Here is a 24,754-nt window from a genome sequence, read left to right on the forward strand (position 1 = left end):
TCACTTACCTAATTTAAAAGAAATTAGCCAAAGGGGGTAACATTTTAGAATAGCAATATTGAGAAAGGTTAACCGTCCTACTTTAGAACTCTTGAAATTTCTGTAAACTATTTTTTAAACACTGGTTAACTAAGCAAGAATTTAAGTATCGATCTCTAGATATTGGATCATGCTTAAAGTTAATAAAACTGCATGCTCAAAATTAAAAGAAAGTAATGTTATTAAAGTGCAAAGGGAGGGGGGAAGCTGCTTTCTTCACACTTGTTCTCCCAATATTTATTGAAAATTATAAGAAATAATAAACACTTTTTTCACTCTCCAAAATGCAGATTTTCCTCAAAAAAGAGGAAAAATGTATTCATGCTACACATACACAGGAAAACCAGCAAAATGCAAGCGTACAATTTCAAATAAAAATATTTCTTTTGAAATATTTTTGTTTCTTTTTGTGATCAGTTCTAGTACTTATCTATTCTTAGACTGGACCCCTTAGAATGTAACATTTTGCGGTGGGAAATGTTGCTGCACAAAAGCTGCAATGCTATTAAAGCAGAAGTAGTTTTCATTGTGCATTCTTTTCCTGCTGGTTTACCTTGGTGAATAACTCGGTTATTCTCTTGGGCTTTTGGCTTTAGAACTGGGAATGAAAATTCATGAATTCACAGCATGTAGGCAACTGCTATTAAAAACCCACAGATTTGGGGACTCCAGTGGCATGTGAAGGTTGCCTGGTAATAAGAAACAAAAAAGTCTATTGTTCTTTGAGCTCTTTTCATGAGAGTGGAGGGAGCTAAGATCATTCACCATCCTCCTGGTTCTTCTATGTATTGAGTAAGCATGCCCATGTGCAAAATTACTGGCAGGGAACAGAGCTCAAAGTTGCTCAGGAAGCAATAATAATTTTGGGGTGCATTAAACACAGTATAGCCAGCCTCACGTTGAGTACTGTGTGCAGTTCCAGGCCCCACAATTTAAGAAGGATGTTAAGGTCCTCGAATGCGTCCAGAGGGCAACAAAGCTGGTGAAAGGGCTGGAAGGAATGTCCAGTGAAGAGAGGCTGAGGACTTTGGGCTTGTCTACTTTGGAGAAAAGGAGGCTGAGGGGCGACCTCATTACTCTCTGCAGTTTCCTGAGGAGTGGAAGTGGAGAGGGAGGTGCTGATCTCTTCTCCCCGGGATCCAGTGACAGGACATGTAGGAATGGTTCAAAGCTGCACCAGGGGAGGTTCAGACTGGACATGAGGAAACATTTCTTTACTGAGAGGGTGGTCAAACACTGCAAGAGGCTTTCTAGAGAGGTGGCCGATGCCCGAAGCCTGTCAGTGTTTAAGAGGCATTTGGACAATGCCCTTAATAACATGCTTTAGCTTTTGGTCAGCCTTGAATTGGTCAGGCAGTCGGACTAGATGATCACTGTAGGTCCCTTCCAACTGTACTATCCTATCCTGTCCTATCCTATCCTGTATAAAAAGTATGGTAGATTTTGACAAGTCTACATAAAATCTCCTGATTAAAAATACTTTTTAGGAGAGATTTGCAATATTAGTAAATTGCTGTTACAGCTTGCAATTATACTACTGGATTTTAAATTGTAAAATGAAGGCTATTGTGTTCTTAGATGTATGGAGGTCAGTCATATCTAATGGCTTTAGAGAACTCTAGGAGGGTAATATATGAAGATATGCTGTAAGTTGTCAGACTGCTTCTGTGGTCAGAAAAAAGTCACTGCATTTGTACTCTCTGTAAGGACAATATAACCAAACTTTCAGAAAGCATGTCTTTAAGAGTTTTGAATAATCATCTAAAACTTACTTGGAGCATCTGTTACAGGGGTTTTTTTGGTAGTCGGGGAGGGGCTGCAGGGGTGGCTCCTGTGAGAAGCTGCTAGAAGCTTCCCTGGCTCCAAGTTGGACCCACCTCTGGCCCAGGCTGAGCCCATCAGCAATGGTGGTAGCACCTCTGGGAGAACAGATTCAAGAAGGGGAACCTGCAGTGAGTGGGGGATTGGAATGTGAGAGGAACCCCTCTGCAGGTACCGAGGTCAGTGAGGAAGGAGGGGAGGAGGTGCGCCGGAGGAGGGGATGCCCCTGCAGCCCGTGGTGGGACGGCAGGCTGTCCCCCCCCAGCCCATGGAGGGGAGCGGGGGAGCGGAGGCCCCCCAAGATGGCTGCGACTTCATGGGAAAGCCCGCGCTGGAGCAGTCTGCACCTGAAGATCAGCCTGTGGAAACGACCCACACTAGAGCAGTTTGTGAAGAACTGCAGCCCATGGGAAGGACTTACTTTGGAGAAGTTTGTGAAGGACTGTCTCCTATGGGAGAGACCCCCCACTGGAGCAGGGGAAGAGGGACGAGTCCTCCCCCTGAGGAGGAAGGAGTGGCAGAGACAAGATGTGATGAACTGACCGCAACCCTCATTCCCTGTCCACCTGCGCTGCTGGTACGGAGGAGGTAGAGAACTGGGAGTGGAGTTGAGGTGGGAAGGAGGGAGGGGTGGGGGAAGGGTGTTCTAAGGTTTGGTTTTACTTCCTGATATCCTTGTTTTGATTTGATTGGTAGTAAATTAAATTGATTTTGTTTCTTCCCCAAGTTGAGCCTGTCTTTTGCCCGTGACCATAACTGTGAGTGATCCCTCCCTGTCCTTGTGTCGACCCACAAGCCTGCCTTTATATTTTCTTCTCATCCCACCATGGCCCCGGGGGGGGAGGAGTGAGCGAGCAGCTGCGTGGTGCTTTGTTACTGACTGGGTTTAAACCACGACAGCATCCAAATGAGGAAACTCCATATTTGAAAAGATTTCTAAATCAAGACCTACTTTTTCTCTGCTTTCCCTTTATTTGTGAATTGAATGGACTTGTATTTAAACGCAGGTTGCCAGCTTAGCTTCTGTATCCCCTTTCCACAGAAGGATGTTGGAATTTCACATTCAGACTTACCCAGCCTCCCCTTCTCCACCTTGCTTCATGGGATCTGGCACTAAGTTGTAAAGTGTTTATTAATTTTACTGCTTAATGTGAGAACTTGCAACATTAAAACTTCTCTGCCCAACACCCCAAACACACACATTACTGTGGGGTGAGAAGTTACCATGTGCTGGCAGATCCACAATAAATATCTATTTGAGTGCTCTTAGCCTGTGGCAAACACAGCTTAATTTAAGTTAGCATGAAAGAAGGCTAAGCAAACTCAATTTATTTTGCATTTGCCATGGGCTAAAAGAATTCACAGTGGACAGTTGCCATAGATCAGCTGCTGTGTTTGTGAAAGCAATTCTTTTGTCAGTTAGATTGGTGTGAAATCAGGGAACAATCGGGATAGAAATCTGTAATTCTGGTATTGCATAATATCAGTATCCAGGTAGTCTATTAAGTCATCCATCTCTCAGTATGAAATACTAGACCAAATTAATTTGGAGATTTGGAGAGGTGTTGTTTGGGGGGAGCATTGTTTGCTTTTTAACTGGACCCCAGAGTAGTTCATGCATTGCCAAGTAAACATAAGAAAAAGAAAACAAAAAGCAGAGACATCACTTTTGACTTTTCAAGTAAAATTACAGGTTTATAAGCATAATGAATGTGATTGTGTAAAACACCAACTTTTTCTTCCTGGAAGTTAATGCAAATGTGCCAACAATATCACTGTAAGCGAAGGTGTTTTCCTGTTCAGTGTCTGTTTCTTGGCTCGTCTCAGTTTTGGTCAGCACCACATAGTCATTCATTTTAAATCTGCTCTTGAAATTGTGGCATCCTGGAGTGCCAAAATAAGGCAGTTGCTTTTCTTGCTCTCATGCAAACACATTCTTAATAGTGAACATATTAGATAGATAGAATATTCTATAGAAAAATTCTACAATGTGAGGCAATGTAATTTTGTGAGGGGCAAAAGTAAAACGGGGAAAAAAAAGAGAATTTCTGGCTTCATTGAAGCTAATGGCTAATTTTTAAGGGCTTCAACAGGGAAAGAACATCTCCCTCAATTTTCACATAAAAACTGTTTTTTCCCAAAAGGTTTTCTAGTGGAAGCATAGTGCAGGAGTCACTGTAGAGTGTTTGACAGCCGGTGCTGTTATGGGATGTCAGATTGTGAGTTTGTAATGGTGCTTTTCACTCTTAACATCCAGTAATCATTACAGTTATTACAGACTTTGAGCTGTGCATTGTATAGGTGAGGAGTAGCATGACTTTGACCATGTAACATGTCATGCTGGCAAAGCAGGGCTGTGACATGTTTCTTTGCTGACTGCCACGCAATTCTGCAGCCCATTCTGCTTCTTTTTTGCACAAGCTACCCAGAACTACATCTCCTTTGACCCTGTCAAGGGCATATCATGACACTGAAAGATCTTCATTTGTATGGTGGACACAGTCTCACCCTGTTCAGACTTGAAGCTGATCAGACTTGAGCCTTTTCTTCTCTAGAAGACAGAACAGCTTTATTAATCCAAAATTACAAGACATACTAGCATGCATAGGATATTATCTCAGACTCATTTTTATGTGAGTGGAGCTTCTGGCTGACCCAGAAAATAGAAGCAAACACCTGCATTTCTTAAGAGTACAGGCAGAGGAAGGCCACTGAAGGAACTGCCTGCAAAGACTATACAGACACACTGTGATGATTTGAGAGATGTCTGAAATTATGGCCAGTGTAGTCAGTGTTCTCTTGTTAGACTGAAACTGGGCTTGTCTTGCCTATTAACTGCGGACTTGTGAACCTTGAGCTTTGGAGTTCACTGTTGGTTGAAGTGTCTCCAGGCACCTGAGGTGTCTGGGTCAAGGCTGCAAGCCCATCTCAAGAGGAGAATAGGGAGGAGGACCAGTTTGATATTGTGCTTTAAATATATCTATTATTCCTAGAGGAATAATGTACTGTGTACTTGTCAGTGTTACTCCGGTCTTAAAAGAGAATGTATAAATATGATTTGAACAAAGGAGAAGATGAAGTGGTTACAAAGTTGGAAAAATGTTGAAGAATTGACAAGATGCAATGTCTGAGAGGCTCTGATTTCCTCCTGTACTTCTGAGCAGTAACCTCGGTGCAGCTTTGGTTGAATATGCAGAAGAAATGACTCAGCTGGCAGTACCTTGGACATGGGAAGTTACTGATGAGACTAGGATGTATCCTCTAGGAACCCGTCTTTTACATTTTACCCAGAAGGTATGTGGGTTTTTTTGAATGCAAATAAAGCAACAAAATGTGTGGGAAGGTCTCAAAGCTTCACTTTTAACTCACAAGTCCCTGTACTTACATTTCTATCTGGTTTTGAAATACTGTGAGAATGTTAGCAGGACCTCCCCAAACCTGTCAGATCTCTCTGCTTTGATAGTGAAGTTTCTTTGGGGTGTTACTTCTCTATTTTCTTTTTCACTACAGCTGGATTTCAACTGTAACTACCTTCGTAGATGTCAAAAGCTACACTATCAAAATCTTTTGGCTTTGCAACCTGTAACAAATCACATGTCAGAAATTGAGTCCATTGTGCAACATTTTCAATTGTCTTTTGGCTTGTTGTCTTCTCACAGAGACTATATATGAAGCATAATAAAAGACATTTCAGGAAACGGGACACTTCAGCTAAACACAATCTTTCTCCATGTGCTAATGGTTTTTCATTTCCTTTCTCTATTATACTCACTGTGCAACTTTCTCTATGATACTTAAACATGGAGCAAACTTTCAGATTAACTGATAATCTTCATCTGTCAGAGCAGGCACATGCAACCCTTAGGCGTCTGCCTCTGCTGCATACATATTGTATATAGAACACTGGAAATTAAGGTTTTAAATACTAAGAACAAAAAGCTGTTAAGGTTTGAGAGAGACACAGAGATTAAGAACATGAGCTAAGCACCCCACCTTCTGAAAAGCTGATAGGCAACTTACTGCTGGGGCAGCACCACACACTAATGTGTGTAAATTATATTTGGATCAAAGCTGGCTCAACTTCAGCAGGTTCAGAGAGTGGACAAAGGTAGTTTAACCATCTGCATCTAACCTTTGGATCTACAGCATGATTCTAATCTCTCTGCCTTTCAGTTTCCTTGTCTGTATAAAGACAGCATTACTTCCATTAAAAAATCCTGAATATTTGCTATGAAAGAGCAAAATGTTCATTGAAAAAGATTATCCTACCCAAGAAAGAGAAGGTAACTGCTAGACTTTAGAGTAATAGTCGTTTTTCTGTCTTTTTCTGCAGCTATTAAATTCATCATTCAGTGTGTGACAGCTTCAGCAGGACATAGACAGTCTCCTCAAACTGGAACATCCATAATAAATGTTAAGGGTATTTTCCTGGATACAAAGATTATCCTCAAGCAAGGAGAAATGGTGACTGAGATACCTTACTTCCTGATGTGAGTAAATAAGCTATTTGTCATTTGAAGTGAAGGACTGGTTGGGAACATAATACTACAACAGGGTTGGGGGGTTGGGAATAGAGGGAAATGCCTTGCTACAATTAAATTAGACATCCACAGAGTGGGGAAAAAAATGAAGTGAACTTCCCCATTTTAAATTTTCTGTTGCAAATCAGGAGGCTGATTTCACTCACTACAGGTTGTTTTTTGCAAATTCCTCCTTATTTGCTTAAACCTTTTCAAATAGTCTTTAAAGGGCTTATGATGCAAGTTTAGGCATGCAATTTGAAGTTTGAAGACAGTCTAACTAGTAGTTAATTATGATGATGTGGTGGCTGGAAAGTGGGAGAAGGTCTAAGTATTTTATGTATTCAACATCTATTTCTTCTGGTACGGTTTGGTAAAAGTCACTGACAAAGCCAGGATACTGAAAAGGATGATATTCAGGCCTGATCTTGTCTGTTTTTTCTGGGGTACTTGAATAGGACAAATAGGTAAAATGCAATTACTGACCTCTAATTAGAAGCCCAGCTGGTCTGAGGAGCAAAAGTGAGATGCAGTAGTACTTGGATAGCTTGATGCTGCCCCAGAAAGAGAATCTGGAAATTTTGGAGTAAATGAGAAACAACTGCAGATTAGCTTTGAACTGTGCTGCAGAGAAGTCTCAATTTTATGAAAAAATAAAATGTGAAAGCTGATAATGAACTTACGGTTTCAGGAACGCTGTATAGAAGTAGGACTAATACAAGTTAGTGGTATCTAGTGGCAGGCCATAGAGAAGTCCCTCACTACCATTATAAATGTTGTATACTAAATAAATTGCGAACCATAGCAAAATCTTCTCTTCTTTGCATAGATAGAGGGAAAAGGCAGATGGACCTGAAATGACCAATCTGAAAACAAAACATAAAGCCAGTCATCATAACCCCTTCTCCGCATGAGTCAGGGGCGATAGCTAGAGTTTCTAGTTCAGGTTTCTAGGTTGTGCTTAAATCACATTTCTGCAAGTGTCGCCATACCATTTACTTAAAATCATTTTTTTATGGTGGGGGGAGGGTAGGCAGATACACTTTTGTCATTTTTCCCATTCCTTCACATTCTTCATTTTCATCATATTATTTTCATGCATTATCACTTTTTGGAACAACCATGGACCTAAAAGCAAGGTTCAGTCACGTATGTATGTTTTCATATATGCGTTAAGTTATCTCAACAGTAAATGCACAATTTTTCACTTCTGTGAAGATGCTCTGTGCACAGCACATTGTCACAGCTCTGCTGGTTAGGATAACTCTTTCCAGTCACCTATATCAAAGTGAAAGTGGATTTTTAAATTTCTGTGTTAATATAATTTTTATCCAGCTCGTACCTAGAGAGAAGATGGGGAGCAGAGGAGAAGGGGAAAGGGCAGGCTCTTCCTCAGTGAAGGATCCCTGGAGAAGCTTCTCACGTTGCTGCCTCAATATTCAGGCAGACACGATGAAGAACTTGGATCCTTTTTACTTCAAACTTCATTCTGAACTTTTCCCAAAAGTCCTTCCTGAACTTTGTCCCTACCAAATAAGTCAGGCCCATCTGTATTTTAAGTTGCAATTCAAGAGACCCATTAATTATCTTATTACTGTTAATCATTAACATGGGGTTTTTTGCTGACAGAAGAATCGAGGGCAATATTTCATTGTGTAAGCAGGCACTGTACAAATACAGATTGCAAATACTATCACTTGAATAGCTAGGTAAAGCAACAATAAAAATAGGAAATGCAGCCAAAGGAGTGTGTGGGGGAAATACTTATTTATTTATTTTCTATAGGGATAAAACATTTCTTTCTTCTGATTGAGCAGTGCCAGCCTGGACTCTGACACTGTTTAGACCATGTCCAACCTAGCTGATGCAGGAGCACCCCATTTTTTTTGAAAAGGAAACAACCACAGCTCACCATGTATCACCAATCTGAACAATTGGGGATTCAGGTAGCAGGACACATAGTGGAGTATATTTACTGACCTCAAATGCAGCCTCAGAGCACAGACTAAGACTTCAGAGTAAATTAAAATATAAATTTTGACGTTCCTTCCTTCAGAAGTCCACCTTAAGTAGAGACTAATTTTGCTCCTCTTTTCTATGCAAATTTTCACTTTTATTCAGCTTAATTTGTTATTCATACTGTAACCAGAGTTACATAAAAATAGATTTGAGTAGCTGATAATTACAAATTAATTAACGATCATTCCAACAACAAATAGATTTAATTGTAATAAGCTACCTGTAGTATCAAGTACTTACTGGATACGTATATACACGGAACTGTACACATTAAAATGGTGTATTATATAGTATTGCTGAGGAAAACTCTTCCTGAAAAAGGTTTTATGTCTTGTTCCCATATCTTTATATTAACTCATTGAAATCAGATTTCACTATTATCCTGATGCTAACCTAATGAGTTATAACATTTAAATAAATCTTGTCCACATATCTTTAAACATATGGAAAGCTATGTGTCTTCAATCTGAGAAATACTGTGATCAAAGTTTCAGAAGAACAATACCCTTGCTTGCTTTAAGAGAAGGTAACATTTGTATTCAATTTACAACATGTTCAGACAGAAAAAAAACCCGAAACTGTGAAGTGTTAATGTGAGTACATACACAACTGTCAGAAAAACAGCCAAGTTACAAAATGAGTAGGTGTATATGTGGAAGTTAAATACAAATAGTGTTAATTTGAGAGCAATTTTTAAAATGTAAATACATTATTAATTGTATATATCTGTATTTAGACTTTTCAGACATTCAAATGCTGCTTCATGAAAAAAGTCGGTACTTGCATGCATGAGTGGTGGGTTTAGGAAAGTAAAAATCCAAACCACAGCTATCCCACCACACACTATATTGTTTATAGTTATCAGTCGCTGTACTACTTGTGTTCTTGTGGTTTGTGTATGTGGTCAATGAGGATCTAACCGAGCTTAGTATTCTACAGAAACTTGCACTTAAGACAGAAATTCATTTGGATCCTTACTTAATTATTTTGTATTTTAGGTTTGAAGGGTAAGGAAGATAGCACGTGACAACAGCTGTGCCCAAAATCTTCACCAAAAGGAAAAGTTCTGTAATGCCTGAGAGAGCTTCAGGTGCTGAGTGGCTTTATCACTCCAGAAAAGTGATAAGGTAGCTAGATCTCATAACTTGAAAATGCCTTGTCCTCAGATCTCCCACACTTAATTTTTCATTTAGTTGCTGATATTTGACCAAGCCATGATTTAATTTAAATAGCTCATGTGAAAAATTATTTTCTTTTTTTAGAGCAGAGATTTCACTCGTGGTATCAAGTAAATTAAAATGTAGTTCCTGCCAGTGGCATTTCTCTTCTCTCTGTCTTTTTTGGCTCAGACATCTAGACCATCCTGGCTCATAATTTCTCATGTTCTGTGAAAGATGAGAGAGCTTTATAGCTAATTAATTGCTACAAACTCCAGTAGCCTGAGAAAATAGTTATTTTAAATGCAGTTTCATGTACATGGTTTTGTATATATAACCATACATATAAGTATGGATACATATAAATATGTAGGTGGATGTAAATTCATTTTTCATAGCTACACTTATATACTTTTTACATTAATATGTCAGTATGTTGAAATTATTAAAATGTTTGTTCTTATAATGCTCTTGAGAAGCAGGGAAATAGGAAAGCCCTAATATCAGTTTTAAGAAATGGTAAAAAAAGTTGATTGTGAGGGAGAAAATATCCTTAGGTTATCTCAGTAGTCAATGGAAAGGAGACTCTTTAAGGTCTGACTTAAGGTACACATAGGGTGCCCTGCTCAGACATGAGCCTGGAGGGCTGTTCTCCTGACAACAGGGAGCCTTAATTGTCTTAGATGAGTTTAACTGTGGTGAGCACTTCCTAAAGGTGCTTGCACAGAGGAAAGGCTATAGGCAAAGAAGCGTTTTTTGATCTTGTTATCAAGCCAGGGTTGCAGTCACTGGACCATCTGTAGCTGCAATAGCTAAATAACCATAATGAAATATCATAACTAATGGCTGCCAGGTGAAATAACCAGAATTGGCCATATCAAATAGCATTAGTCTCATCTCCATTACTGCTGCCTGTTGTTGCTGACAGTTTGCTGTGACAGAGTTAGCACATAGCTTTTTTTGGCTGCAGGCACTGGTTGCTGATCATCTGCACATAAGGTAGAGGTAGCTTTTGCAGGTAGTGGATTTAAAATTGAGCCATTGCTTGGCTCTTTGGCTGACTGACCGCAGGCCCACTACCCTGCTAAAAACCCAGTCTAGGTGAGCTTGGCCTTAGCTAAGTTTGTATAGCTTTATTTTGTCTTATGGAGCCTATTTTGAAGCTGTGGGGAAACTGAAGAGTTGTCTGGCTTTCTGGCAGAGGTGATGGCTTTGAACCACTGCAGTCCCTGAGAGCTGCAGGGGACCCCCCAGCTCCTCTCTCCCTGTCGTGGTTTAACCCCAGCCAGCAACTAAGCACCACGCAGCCGCTCACTCACTCCCCCCCCACCCAGTGGGATGGGGGAGAAAATCGGGAAGAAGAAGCAAAACCCATGGGTTGAGATAAGAACAGTTTAATAGAACAGAAAAGAAGAAACTAATAATGATAATGATAACACTAATAAAATGACAACAGCAATAATGAAAGGATTGGAATGTACAAATGATGCGCAGTGCAATTGCTCACCACCCGCTGACTGGCACCCAGCTAGTCCCCCAGCGGCAATTCCCCGCCCCCACTTCCCAGTTCCTATACTGGATGGGACGTCCCATGGTATGGAATACCCCGTTGGCCAGTTTGGGTCAGGTGCCCCGGCTGTGTCCTGTGCCAACTTCTTGTGCCCCTCCAGCTTTCTCGCTGGCTGGGCATGAGCAACTGAAAAATCCTTGACATTAGTCTAAACACTAGTAGCAACAACTGAAAACATCAGTGTTATCAACATTCTTCACATACTGAACTCAAAACATAGCACTGTACCAGCTACTAGGAAGACAGTTAACTCTATCCCAGCTGAAACTAGGACACTCCCCAGCCTGCACACCCACAGCGTGTGGGTGCCAAGGGAGACCCTGCTCAGGCACCTCCAGCCATGCTCATCCCCTGCTGTGCTGCCTCCCCCTGCCACCCACAACCCCCCCAGCTCTGCACGTCTGCTCTGTGCCCTCCTTCCTCATCTGGGAAGCTCTGGCCTTGCTGCCTAACACCTCAGCTTTCCCTGCAGGTAGGAAGAGTGAGGGACTTACTTGTCCAAGGAAGAACTGTTCTTAAAGTGATCTTTCTGCTTTTTTTTGCCTTGGTCTGCTAAATACAGCTTTCTATGCCTTTTAGTTTTGGCCTTTTGTCATGAAAATTGAACCGTTGATTCTGCTCTGAATTTCGAGACCCAAACCAAAGAACTCAGAAACAAAAAGTGAGGCAACATCTGAGAGGTTAGCTCAATTTACTAAGAAATTGACATAAAAACCAAAAACCCTACATCAGAGAAGTTTTGATAAATTACACATTTAGTCTTTTCTCAGTTGCTCATGTTCCAGTTGGCAAGTTTGCACGCGAAATGAAATTTTATGGGCCAAATACTGGCGTCAAAGATTGTGGTGTTTTTTTTTTTTAAAGTACTAAGCAGGTGGTATCAATATAAATTAAGAACTTCTCGGAGGTATATTGGTAGTTCTTATAAGCAGGAAATAGGATAGAATAGGAATATACTGATATAAAACTTTCATCCAGGGAATGCTAAGCATTCACACTGGTTCATCTTAGTTCTCCTTTGACTACTGTAAGATAATTCATTGATGGAAAACAGCAGCAGAAATTTGGCATTTATCAAGATCTCAGTGGAACATGGATTCACCCTGATGTGTATAGAAAGGCTCGCATAGCATGCTTGCATTTACAAGGTAAGTCCATTCTACTTCTCCTGTATATTACCTTCCCTGGAGGCACCTGAAGTTCCCAAGCCATAAATTTTCCTTAGCCAAGTCTTCATGTTAAAAGCCTGATTCTGGACATACCCAGTGGTACCTCACCTTTGGTAATGCTAAACAGCTCCCCCACTACTTAACTTTCTATTGTAGGCAAGGTTTTCCCACCAGATACCTTCCTAAGGGTCCCAGGGGAGGTAAGGGTTGGCAAGTCCACTTGCGACCCCAGAACTGGAATCCACAGCAGTCTAACAAAGCTCTGAAAGTCATAGGCGGGTCTGATGGTCCACTTCAAAAATAAATCTTGGGCTGAACTGCTCCATCCCTTTGTTATTTCAGTGTGGCCCATTAGGCCCACCTATTACTTGTCAAAATCAAGTCTTTAATGATTTTTTTTAATTAATCCTTAACCACAGCCAGCTGAAAAAATGGCAACGTTCTGTTTGATTTTCGGTAGATTTCTCACACAAGTCATCTTTGAAGGGACTAATAAAACTGATGAGGAGATACTTACACAACACAAAGAATGCCATACTAATCAGGAGACTATAGCTTTCCTCAAGTTCATGGATTTTTTGCTTCCAGACTTTGATATCCTTTTGAATCGCTAGGTAAAAAATCCTGGAGGAAAGGCAAGTTGTAGGTCAATGCTCTAGAGCATGCTAAGAGCATTGCTAGCATGCTAGTGCTTGTGAATCTACACCCTCATGATGACCCATATTCTTTGAAGTTTTGCCCCCCCCCATTTTAATCTGTTTTCTTCCTTTATTCTTCTGGTCTTGGGGCTACCAATTTCCTTTTCCAGAGCATGCACAGACTGTACAAAGGAAGAGCTGAAATGACAGTCCTGTCAATTTTATCAGACTGACGTGGTGGTGAACTTGGTGTTCCTCTACCTGACCACACCAGCAACCTAATCCATGTCAGCACTACTGGGTAACATCAGCTGCTTTCGAATAATCAAAGATGATTGAAGTCTCCCATTCGATTGCCTCCAATCAGTCTTCCGAATGACTTAAACAGGCATTAGCCCAAGACCTCATGGGCCACAGGTGGCAAATGGGAAAGAGATCTGCATGGATGTGGAGAGGTAAAGGTGTGCTGGTATTGATCAGGCAGGGGAAATCCAGAGATACGAGGTCAGGCAGGCAGCAGGGACAGAGCTGTCGTCATCAACATTTCCCTAGACATGGCTGTGGAATCTGTTCAACAAGAGAGAGCAGCTGCTGCCACAGCAGGATCCACAGTCACTGGGCAAGCAGCACATTAAATCATTCCAGATGATGCCAGTGATTACAGATGTATCTCCAGCAACTTGAGAGTCCCACAGCATTTAAGCTCATGTCTTTGCAAAGTTTAGGACGTATAATACCACGTAACACCAACAGACACTCCTAGGATTTCTCCACTTCAAAACCAGTGATTGCTGAGTCTTTAGACTTCCTTGCTTGTCAGACCAGAATCCTTCCAGAGGCTTACCCATTTGCCTTTGATCTTTGCCAGTGCCTTTGCCACTGAGATCTTGATAAACAGGGCTTCTGCAGATAGGGCATGCTGATGCATTTCTGTGGTGGAAGGAAATATGAAGGATTTAATGGCATGAGACATGGATAAAAGCACACTTTGAGAATCATGTGCAGTCACTGCAAGTGATCACAGTCTAGAGCACGTGAAAATTTTAGAGAAAAACATTATTTTTTAAAAGACTCTGGAAGTTAGGAATATATATCTACTTTTGTAAAAAAAAAAAATTATTAGTGAAATATTGCCTTTAATGGCTCAGTTGTCTATCCTGCTTAAAAACCTTCATGCCTTAACATATTGATGAGGCTTTTTTCGCTAAAATTTTTTTGAATGACCTCTGAATGATTTTGGATACACCTTTAGTACAAGTAAATAATTGAAGATACACAATTAATCACTTTGATACACTTCAGAAGTAGAAGTTGATTTTGAATGGATAAACATCTGAATTGGACCAGACTTTGTAATCAAAGGCAGCTTTCAGTAACAATTATTATTGTTGTGAGTCTTTGTTCCTAACGGTGATAGTCAGATGCAGGGCCAAAATTTGTAAGTGGCCACATAATTCAGGAAACTTAAATCCTATATAGAGATATGACGTATACCGTTATGTATAATGTTAGTCTCAGGTTCCAGTGTTGAGAATAAGGATCCTATCTGCAAATGATTTGTATACCTGTGGGTAGGCATGATTAAGAGATGATGTGTATACCATTCATTGTGGCTGCAGTCTAACTTTTCCTGCAGAAATTAAACACTTTAAACACAATGTGATAGTCTGTTATCTCTAAAGAAGCAAAATCAATACTGAAATACTATCAATTAATAAATATGTGGACAGTGGGAATATAAGTGTTAATAACTAAAATATTTTCATGGCCTTATTCATTCAATGTAGTTGAAAACAGAAGCTCTTTTGTTTCTGCACAGACTGCAGGGTTTTACACAGGTGGCAGGAACAAGATTTCATTTTGCTCTTGGTATATTTTAAAAGAAATCTTTCTAAAATCTCTACTATTTTCTTAGCAGTCTACTCAGCAGAAATTATTCTTGCTGATGCTACATGCCGTTTTAATGGTTTATGGAGTCACTGAACTTAGTCTGAAATTCATTTCCACAATTATTTATATGTATTTTCATTTTTTGCAGAACACAAAACTACTGGTCCTACCAACCTGATCTATACTTTCTCTCTTTTTCCGACTGCAAAATGAGAGGAAATCACTCACAGGTACTTTGATTTTATGTGTCATATTGCTTGACATAAAAAAAAAAATCATTAAAAACTATTTGAAACTGAAAATTCAGCATATACTAGAGCCAACACAGGTATCTATCTCACTGGCATGTCTATAGAGAACATTAATCAAAACTTAGAATGTCTTACTGGAGCGTAATCACTCAAGTATTTATATCTCTGTCTAGATTTACTTCAGTGAACACCTGTTTTACAGCAAGTGAGACTACCCGTGTTAGAGAAGCTGTATACCCATATAGTGCTTGCACAATTTGGACATACTTACATGGTTAACAAAACCATTATCTTCCAATTCTTCAATAGGCTGTACACCACGGTCCCAGACTATTCCTTCTTGTCATGCTAAGCTTCATCTCCCTTCAGCTGTAAACGTGTGAACTGAAAATCCTCCTTTCTCAGGAAAGACCAGAAATTTCCCATTGAATACTGCAGAATCCAGTATATTTCATTAGGAAGATACTACAAATGTTGTTTCTTCACCATCAGTTTCATATTGAAACGCTGGATACAAAGCCACAATTGCAGCTTAGAGAAAAGTGCTGCTGCTGCAGCCGCAACTGTTTCTCAGGTCATTACTCCTGCCCAGAGAAAAATACTATGAGCTAGAACAAGAAGGGACTTTCAGGCCTAAAATGGTGCTTAAGACTTGTAATGTGATACCTAAACTCCTAGACCAGCTGCTGTGTTTATTTCAGAAGTGTTGAATATAAAATACAGGACCTGTTTTAGCGGAGAAGACCAAACCTAGGTCTTTTCTTCCTTGGATGAGAGAACTTCCACCTCAGAATTAGAGTCACTGCCAGATTCTGGCTGGTTCTGGACTTTTCTTCTCTGCTATGCTTTAGCAAAGATGGAGAGTTCTCCCACCTGTGGATTTAGCCCACAATCAATTATGTCTAGGAAAATAAGACTGATGGGTATTAATCCGCTCTTCAGCTTTCAGTCAGAAAGATGACTGGTCTATTGCAAAGTAGAAAAACATCAGCCAAAATAAAAACAAATCTTATTGCTGATCAATCTTTAAATAAAATGGCTTCTCAGTTGAGGACCTCAAATGAGCAAAAGTGTCTCTACTTTTCCTATCAAAACCTTTGAAGGTCTTTTTGTTTGGTTTTTTTTTTTAAAGCCTCTCCAGAAGCCTTTAAATCAGACTGGTTCAAATCCGACCAGACATACAATACAGACTTCATAGAACATCAGTATTACAGAGAATAAAATAAAGCCTGGGCTTCAGTTTAAAGATAAAAGGTCAGTGTAAAGAAGTGCAGATCCAGTTACGATAAGCAGAAGTAAATTTAACTTTTAATGTGGAATAAATTTTGATGTTGTCTTAATGAGAGAGGGCACATATTAGAATGATTTTTTGTGATGGCAAATCTCATAGCTTTATGAATGGTTTCCAAATATTTTCTGATGGTAGTATTAGTCATTGAAGGAAGCTTAAAGAAGGTTCTCTGTCAGTATGTACATCAATGAAAGGTCTCAGTGTTGGCAAGACTAGCTTAGTGGGTCAGGATTTACAGACTCAATGTAAAAAATATCTTTTCTTTTTATGGGGCCACTCAGTTGTATAAGGCCTATTTCAGTTGACAGCATTTTCAAGTCTACCAGCAAACAAGGAAATGACACCTACAAAGTCAAATTATAGCAATCAGATTCCAGTTACGCTAGAATGGGCTGCTACTGTCTGTTTGTCCACAAATAAATAAAACAGCAAATAGTACAAATTTCATAATGGAAAAGAACTGTTCTGCACTTCTGTTCCTCTCGTCCTGTCACTAGGCACCACTGAAAAGAGCCTGGCTCTATCCTCTTCGCATCCTCCCTTCAGATACTTACATACATTGATAAGATCCCCCCTGAACCTTCTGTTCTGACGGCTGAACAGCCCCATCTCTCTCAGCCTTTCCTCATAGGAGAGATGCTTCAGTCCTGTAATCTTAGCAGCCTTTAGCTGGCCTCTGTCCAGTGTGTCTATGTTTTTCTTGTACTGGTGAGCCCAGCACTGGACCCAGTACTCCAGGTGTGGCCTCACCAGTGCAGAGCAGAGGGGAAGGATCAACTCCCTCCACCTCTTGGCAGCACTCCTCCTAATGCAGCCCAGGATGCCATTGGCCTTCTTTGCTGCACTATAGATACAGCCTATGCTTGTAACTTGCTAGTAGTTACACTAGCTAAACTATTGTAATCTGGATTCAGTTTATACCAACCCAATAAGTATTTTTAAAGATTGAAGGGTCTTAATATTTCTTTTAATGAGTTCCTTCAATAAAGAACAAAATAAAGTGAAGGATTTATTTGGGGTTTTTTTCAGGTATTTATTTTTCAGAAAGAAGGATGAGAAAAACATAAAATCCTTCCTTTTCTTCAACAAGCAAGGACTTCCTAGGAAGGGATAAGATACTTAAGGGGCAAGGGGGAGGGGGTGTGTGTGTGTGTATCACACTAGTTTAAAAGTGCAGAATGAGAAACACTGTTTTGAGGAAAAAGGAGAATTTATTCCAGGTTAAACTTTTAGCATCTTGTGAGCAAATTTAACAGAAAAAAACTAAACTGTTGATATCTTTTTGAATTTCAGAGGGTTTAGGTCAGTTCTGTTGCTGACCATTGTATGTCTGATTCTGCAAATAGTGCATTAGTTCTAGATTAATTCTAGCGTTTACAGACTTGGGATGAGATTGTTTTTACCACAGAGTATTAGATACATACTGTAATCATTAATTTTTGGAATTCCAACTGCCCATTGAATTATCTTTTCTCAAACAGAAGTCCGGACCCCAAAACACACGAAAGTTAAGTTTTCCTAGGCCAGATCTATAAGTGATAGCGCTACGATAAATAATTCTTCAGGAACAAAATTGTGGGAACTGGTTGAACCAAGGTACCCTGCTCAGCTTTAAAGTACCTTAACTAAGATGTAAAATCGAACTCTTACGTTTTGTGACAAGAAACAAGAAGTTACTTTGTGCATATAATGGAAACTGGGGGAATGAGTCAGGGGTGTGTGTGTGGCGGGGAGGAGGAAACATCATACAATGTTGCTGGCCAGATTGACAGATGAAAGAATGAATGTGGGAGACACATATCAGTGTAAATATGAAGTATTTCAGAGTTTTCTTAGAAGTCCCACTTAATTTATGCAAGGCACTGGGAGCTAAGTGGCCAGCTTGCCCCACAAATACTGGTAGGCATTCTGAAGAGCTAAGCTGACATTACAAAGCTGAATTTGCATGGTACAGTAGTTTAGCCCACTTACCTTCTACAAGACAAGGTGAAGTGCTAACCAGGTCAATAACCTTTACAGATATTTTCTGCTTGGCTGACCCTTTCCATTTTTGTTTGTGACTTTACCTCTTCACATTTGATCCCTGACACTTGGTCCCTGACACTTCAGTGAAAGAAACATGAAGTACATCTCATGCAGAGTGAGACCTGTGCCTGGCTAGTGGGTTATTTAGGCTTTTAAATACTAAATAAAAAACACTCTGAACATTTTTGTCCTCAGTGTGGTTAGACACCTGAATAATCCTAAATTTTGCCAGGCTGAGATAAAATTACTCAAGAGTGTAAGATTAAAAATCTTGTGGATTTAGCTGTGTTAGGCCCTTAGTTAAAAAAATGCATATGTTGTTATTCCATGCCTGGCAAATGAACTGCTTTGTAGCTGTAAGTAATAGATCTAAGTAATAGAAGTGTCTGATTATGTGGCCAGCAGGTCAAAGGAAGTGATTCTCCATCTGTACTCCATTCTTGTCAAACTCCATCTGGAGTACTGCATCCAGTTCTGGGGTCCCAAACACAAGACAGACATGGACATGCTAGAGTGGGTCCAGAGGAGGACCACAAAAATGATCAAAGGGCTGGAGCCCCTTTCCTTTGATAAAGGCTGAGAGACTTGGGGTTGTTCAGCCTGGAGAACAGAAGGGTCCAGGGAGAAATTATTGCAGCCTGTCTGTATAAAGGAAGCTTATAAGAAAGATGGAGAGAGACTTTTTGCCAAGGCCTGCAGTGACAGGACAAGGGGTAACAATTTTAAACTGAAGGAGGGTAGGTTTAGATTGGACATAAGGAAGAATTTTTTTACTGTGAGGATGGTGAGACAGTGGCACAGGTTGCCCGGAGAAGTTGTGGATGCCCCATCATTGGAAGTGTTCAAGGTCAGGCTAGACGGTGCTTTGAGCAACCTGATCTAGTGAAAGGTGTCCTTGCCCATGGCAGGGGGGTTGGACCAGATCTTTAAAGGTCCCTTCTCACCCAAACCATTCTGTGGTTCTGTGATTATACCTGTCGGGGCCCTAAGGGTACCGGCAGGCCTTACTGCCCAGCCTCCCCTGGGGTCTCCCCTGCCCATGCACATAGGACCCCATTTCAGCTGAGCCCTGGGCTGTCGGTCCTGCCCTGAGTGGCAGTAGGAGTGCGAGTCTCCAGCCCTGGCCCTGGCCCCATTTGCTCCTGGCTGCCCTCCCCAGGTGACATGGTTCATCCCCTCGCTCTGCCTGGGCCAAAATGGCCACCCTACCAGCACCGGCTCTGCCCTGCAGGGCTGTGCCCCCTCAGTAAGATGCTGCCAGCGCTGGGGTCACCTTAGCTCCTGCTTGTCCCTCTGGTAAGGCAGGCTGCTCTCCCTGCTTTCTGACAATAGTTAAGTCCCTTGAACAAGTGCCGTTACCTTCACTTACTAAACATTGGTAAAGAACTGCTCAAAATCATGAGAAAAATCTTCCACGTTAATAAGAAGAAGTGGGAGTAAAAAACAAGTTTTGCAATAGCTTACTCTTTTTTTTTAATTATTTTTTCACTAGGTTGCTATTTAGATCAGCAGCTAATTCTGGCATATCTCACGTTCTGGTGTGACTGACCGATAAGTCCCTGCCATGGAAGAAGGCTCAGAGGAGCTGGGTGAGGGTGATGTGCCCCTGGACCTTGGGGACAGATGCAGGGTGTGAGTGACCACAGCTGGTGCAAAGCAGCTGACTGTGTCTCAACAGAAAGGGGAGGAACCAGGGGCGGCCTTTGCTTGAGATCAACAGCTCTGTCAGCTGAGTGGATCAGCTGGTGGCTGGAAATGTTTCTCCCTGAGTTCATTAAAAGAGTGTGGATATCTCCTTGAGTCAGTCAGGCCACCACGGAGGCAGTGCATGCATGGCTCAGCCCAACACAGAGTATGGAAACCAGACAACTAACAAAAGAATTTGGAAGAGAGCATTGGGCTTGAGCTGGCTTCAGCTCATGTATACCTTCCCAGTGTCACGGTTATAGAGACCAGTATGTGGATTGCATTGGTATGGTGATTGTTATGGTGTAACATCAAATATCTTGAAGTATATTTGATATTAAACATTACAACATCTATGTGCAGAATATCTAAAAGAAGCTAGTCAGAGGTACTAGACCCTAGCATATGGTTAACATGCAAAATTTCAGCAATACAAGAAGTCTTTTCCTGGCTCACTGAAAGTAGAGACATATAGATTGATTTAGTTATTAAATAGATCAGATTTTCTGTGCAAAAACTCATACAAACTTAATCTCATTTTCTAAAATCCATTGAGAATAGCTCTTTCTATAATGTTATTGGAATATTGTAGAAGTCACATAGAGACTGCTTGCATAGAGATCACTTACTATAGATTCTAGCTGAAAATTTTGCCAATGACTGAGACTTGCTAACTTCAGTACTTCTTTTAGTTTAATACGCAAAATTATTTTTGAGACAATGCTGTACTTAGTAAGAAGTGAGTAATTTGTACTCTACATAAACCAACAGTGTGTTTAGTGGAGAAGAGGATGAAAGAATTTGATTAAGATGTACCACTTTAATTAGCAAAATGTCCCCAAGAACAGAAATAGAACTGTTTTAAAATCCCCTTCTGATTAACAGTCTGAGGGGGATCGATAACATCTTCTAACAAGAGGTATAGACTGCTCTAGAAAGTGTCTCTAACTCTGCCTGTTTGTATATTGTCAGTATCAGTGAATGCTGGCTATTTTTCCATGGGTCTGAGTATATTTTCTCATGGAATTAGTGAAGAGATGTTAAGAACTGGATTTACAACATACATCTATTTTAATGTAGTTCAATGCTCCTGACAGATCCAAATTCTTTTCTTTGCCACTTTGCTGTTTTGCAGTGGCCAGCATGGAGTAATATGTGAACATTTCATCTTTGGGCATTAAGATCCAAGCACAATCAGTTAATAAGTATAAATGAGTACAGTTATTACTTTAGTCCATAAGTTATTGGCAATCTGGATGAGTGCCAGGGCTCTGGATTTGCAGTGTTGTCACATTTCAGGGTTGCAATGCTTTCAGTATTAGAGGCCATGCATTGTCTGCACAACCCCTATTAGTGTTTTTGGTTCAGTTGCAAAATGGTTTTTAACAACAGGGAGGAGGCTGTAGCTTGAATATACCGTGTGCAGAATCCTCCATGGACTACTGACTAGGAAGGGAAATTAACCTTGCTAAGCTAAATTAGTCTTCATGAATACAGCCTTCCTGTCCTCCGTCCTTCATCAGATCACAACCATAGCTTACATGTAACCCAAACTGAATACTCAAGTGAATGCAAAATATTATTTTTCCTTCCAGAAGTGATGGATGCTTACCAAGGTACTGCGCTCTGTTTTCAGTAGGGTTGTGAGAGTAACTGGCCCCTTAAGAGCCATGAGCTGAAATGTCACAGTCCCTTTAAGGCTATGTTTTCAGTTAAGAGTACCTGAGAGTCCTGGTCAAAGTATATTAGCAACTTGATTAAATTCCTCTCCGTTTCTCCCAGACAATGCCCTTAACTGCTTCTGTTGGTTTACTGTATTAAAGGCTCATCAGAGTTATGGCTCCTGACTTAGTATTAATCACCACTGGAGAGCACCATCAGGGTACGTTCTCAACACCGACACACATCTGCTGCTGTGTTTTATGAAGAAGGTCAGTGTTACCTTTATGCGTTGGCATTTGTAGGACAGCAGTTCCACCCTAAGATTTTTGAAGTGCCAAGGACATGACACGACTAACTTGATATGCAATGACTGTCTCAAGCTTCCCTGCAGGACTTCTCATTTTAGGACATCTACACATCTTTAAGGCACCTACGTGTGGTCTAGGAACAGTAGTAGTTTCACAGATCTATTAGACTGTTAAAAGAGTGACATCATTAACATATTTGAATTGGTAGAGTCATATCCACTGATACAGAAGTAAACAAAAAAGTGGGTACACTTGCCTGCTTGATATTCACAGTAGTGAAAAATCTGTTATCGCCCAGATTGGACATGCATAAATTCTATTTACTTATATTTAGCCTGACTGAACCTTTAGCTGCAGCAATATAAAATGAATGTGAAAGCAGACCCATGGATTGTAATTATAAATTAAGTAGGTGCGCATAACATAAACACACCTGACATATATCCCTGGTTAGATAGTAGATGTGTTTCTAGTTTTTATAAAAGATACATTTCTTTTTGAAAGCAGGTAATTATTATTTGCTATTCCTGTTTTAGAGGGTAAATGTATCTGTATCTATTAAAAATATTTTGTAGATACAAGCCTTCAGAAAAGAGGTATAGTAAACAAGTTTATAGTTACTGGATTACTTGGGAAATGGTTTAGTCTTGCATTTTTAGATTTTAAGACTTATTTACAGTGAACAACAAAGCTTTTTTTCCGTATCTTTTCCATACCTTCCTTTGTTGTTTATCTACGTGCAGCCATATAATTGTATTTAATGATTAATCATTTGATACGAGCCAAAGTGGTTTTTTTAATGAGCAATAGCACTGTTACATGTTGGTTTATGCTTTAGGACGGTAGGTCATTTTTTATTTATTATTTGCTTTCATAATAAAGGGTTCGGAAGAGATGTTTTTCAGGACAATTAGTGACCCTAGGGTTCTTTTGGCTAGGAAAGCAAGCCAAAACAAAATTGTAACATCCCAGCATGCCTTCGATCAGCTGCAGCACGCTCTCTGTGGGCTCAGAGAACATGCTTCTTTGCCAGGAACATCTGGCTTTTAAAAAGCTGATAATAAGTTTGGGATTCCTGTAACAAAAACAGAAAAGAATTACAAACCCAGGAGTAACTTATATAGTTTTTTATGAAGTGGAAGCAGTTTCATTTTCCTTAGGGATGAAGATCAGAATGAGAAGGACTTGCAGTAAAGCTGGCCTAAACAAATTATTCAGTAGATACACACTGCTGCAGCTCAGAGAAAACTTGATTCCACGTACTCGTCTATTAGCTTACTCAATAACATTAGCAAAGGCACAGAAATCCCGGTAAATACAGGTAGAAGTAGTTCTGTGAACACCAGGAGTTTTAACCTTGATTTACTAAATATATTGGCATCTCTACAGTACAATCATGAAACAATGAGACAGATTTTTAAAAATATTATCATTCTAAAAGGATTGTATCCTTTCCTGTAAGTGGAATACCTAAATAAGAAAAACCTTCTTGACAAAAAGAAGCTCTTTTTTTTTAATTTCTGTAGGGATTGACTCAACTAGGAGTTTAAGTACATGTCTAATTTTGAAGGTATGATTAGTTTCATAGAGGGTTTATTCATATGGCTTAAGTTCTGCATGTACTAAAGTAATTTGCTGTATCAGGATCGATGTCCTGTGCATACAAGAATATCCATACTGGTTCTGTCTGTGATGCAAGCATTGGCACCTGCACATTATAGGTAAGAGGTCTTTTAAATTATTCCACAGTGCATTATGTCACCACCAATATTTAATATATATATTTGTTTTTCAAATAACTTAAATTTTTATACCGTTATTAGCAAATGCAGAAGGAGCTTATCAGTGAAAGGAACAGACTTAATAAATCACCTGTGCATACAGATGAGTGATTCTGTAGTGCAAAGATGTATGCTAAGTAGTACTAAAAGCATTGTCAGGTCCTCAGTACAAGGGTGTCCTGGTTGTAGCTGGGATAGAGTTAGTTTTCTTTCTAGTAGCTGGTATAGTGTCATGTTTTGGTTTTAGTATGAGTATAATGTTGATAACACACTGATGTTTTCTAGTTGCTAAGTAGTGTTTAGACTAAGTCAAAGATTTTTCAGCTTCTCATGCCCAGCCAGCAAGAAGGCTGGAGGGGCACAAGCAGTTGGGAGGCGACACAGCCAGGGCAGCTGACCCAAACTGGCCAACGGGATATTCCATACCATGTGATGTCATGTCTAGTATATAAACTGGGGGTTGGGGGAGAGATTGCTACTCGGGAACTAACTGGGCATCAGTCAGTGAGTGGTGAGCAATTGCATTGTGCATCACTTGTTTTGTATATTCCAATTCTTTTATTATTGTCATTTTATTATTATCATCATCGTTATTATTTTCTTCTTTCTTGTCCTCTTGAACTGTGTTTATCTCAACCCACGAGTTTTACTTTTTTTTTCCCCAATTCTCTCCCGCATCCCTCTGGGGGGCCAGGAGTGAGTGAGCAGCTGCGTGGTGCTTAGTTGCTGGCTAGGGTTAAACCACGGCAAAAGGAAATCTCTGATCTTTTCTCTGTGGGTATATAGGTTTGCTAGAAGCTGTATCCTTCTGCCATGTACCGCATAGTTATTTGGATAGCAGTTAGAAGGCTGGCTGGAGTCAGGTCTTGTGCACGGCAGGAAAGCAATGATTTTGCTCTTCAGCCCCAGAAAGCTGTTAAGTAGGCA

The sequence above is a fragment of the Aquila chrysaetos genome, chromosome 7, assembly GCF_900496995.4.
Source record: "Aquila chrysaetos chrysaetos chromosome 7, bAquChr1.4, whole genome shotgun sequence".
Taxonomy (NCBI): Eukaryota; Metazoa; Chordata; class Aves; order Accipitriformes; family Accipitridae; genus Aquila; species Aquila chrysaetos.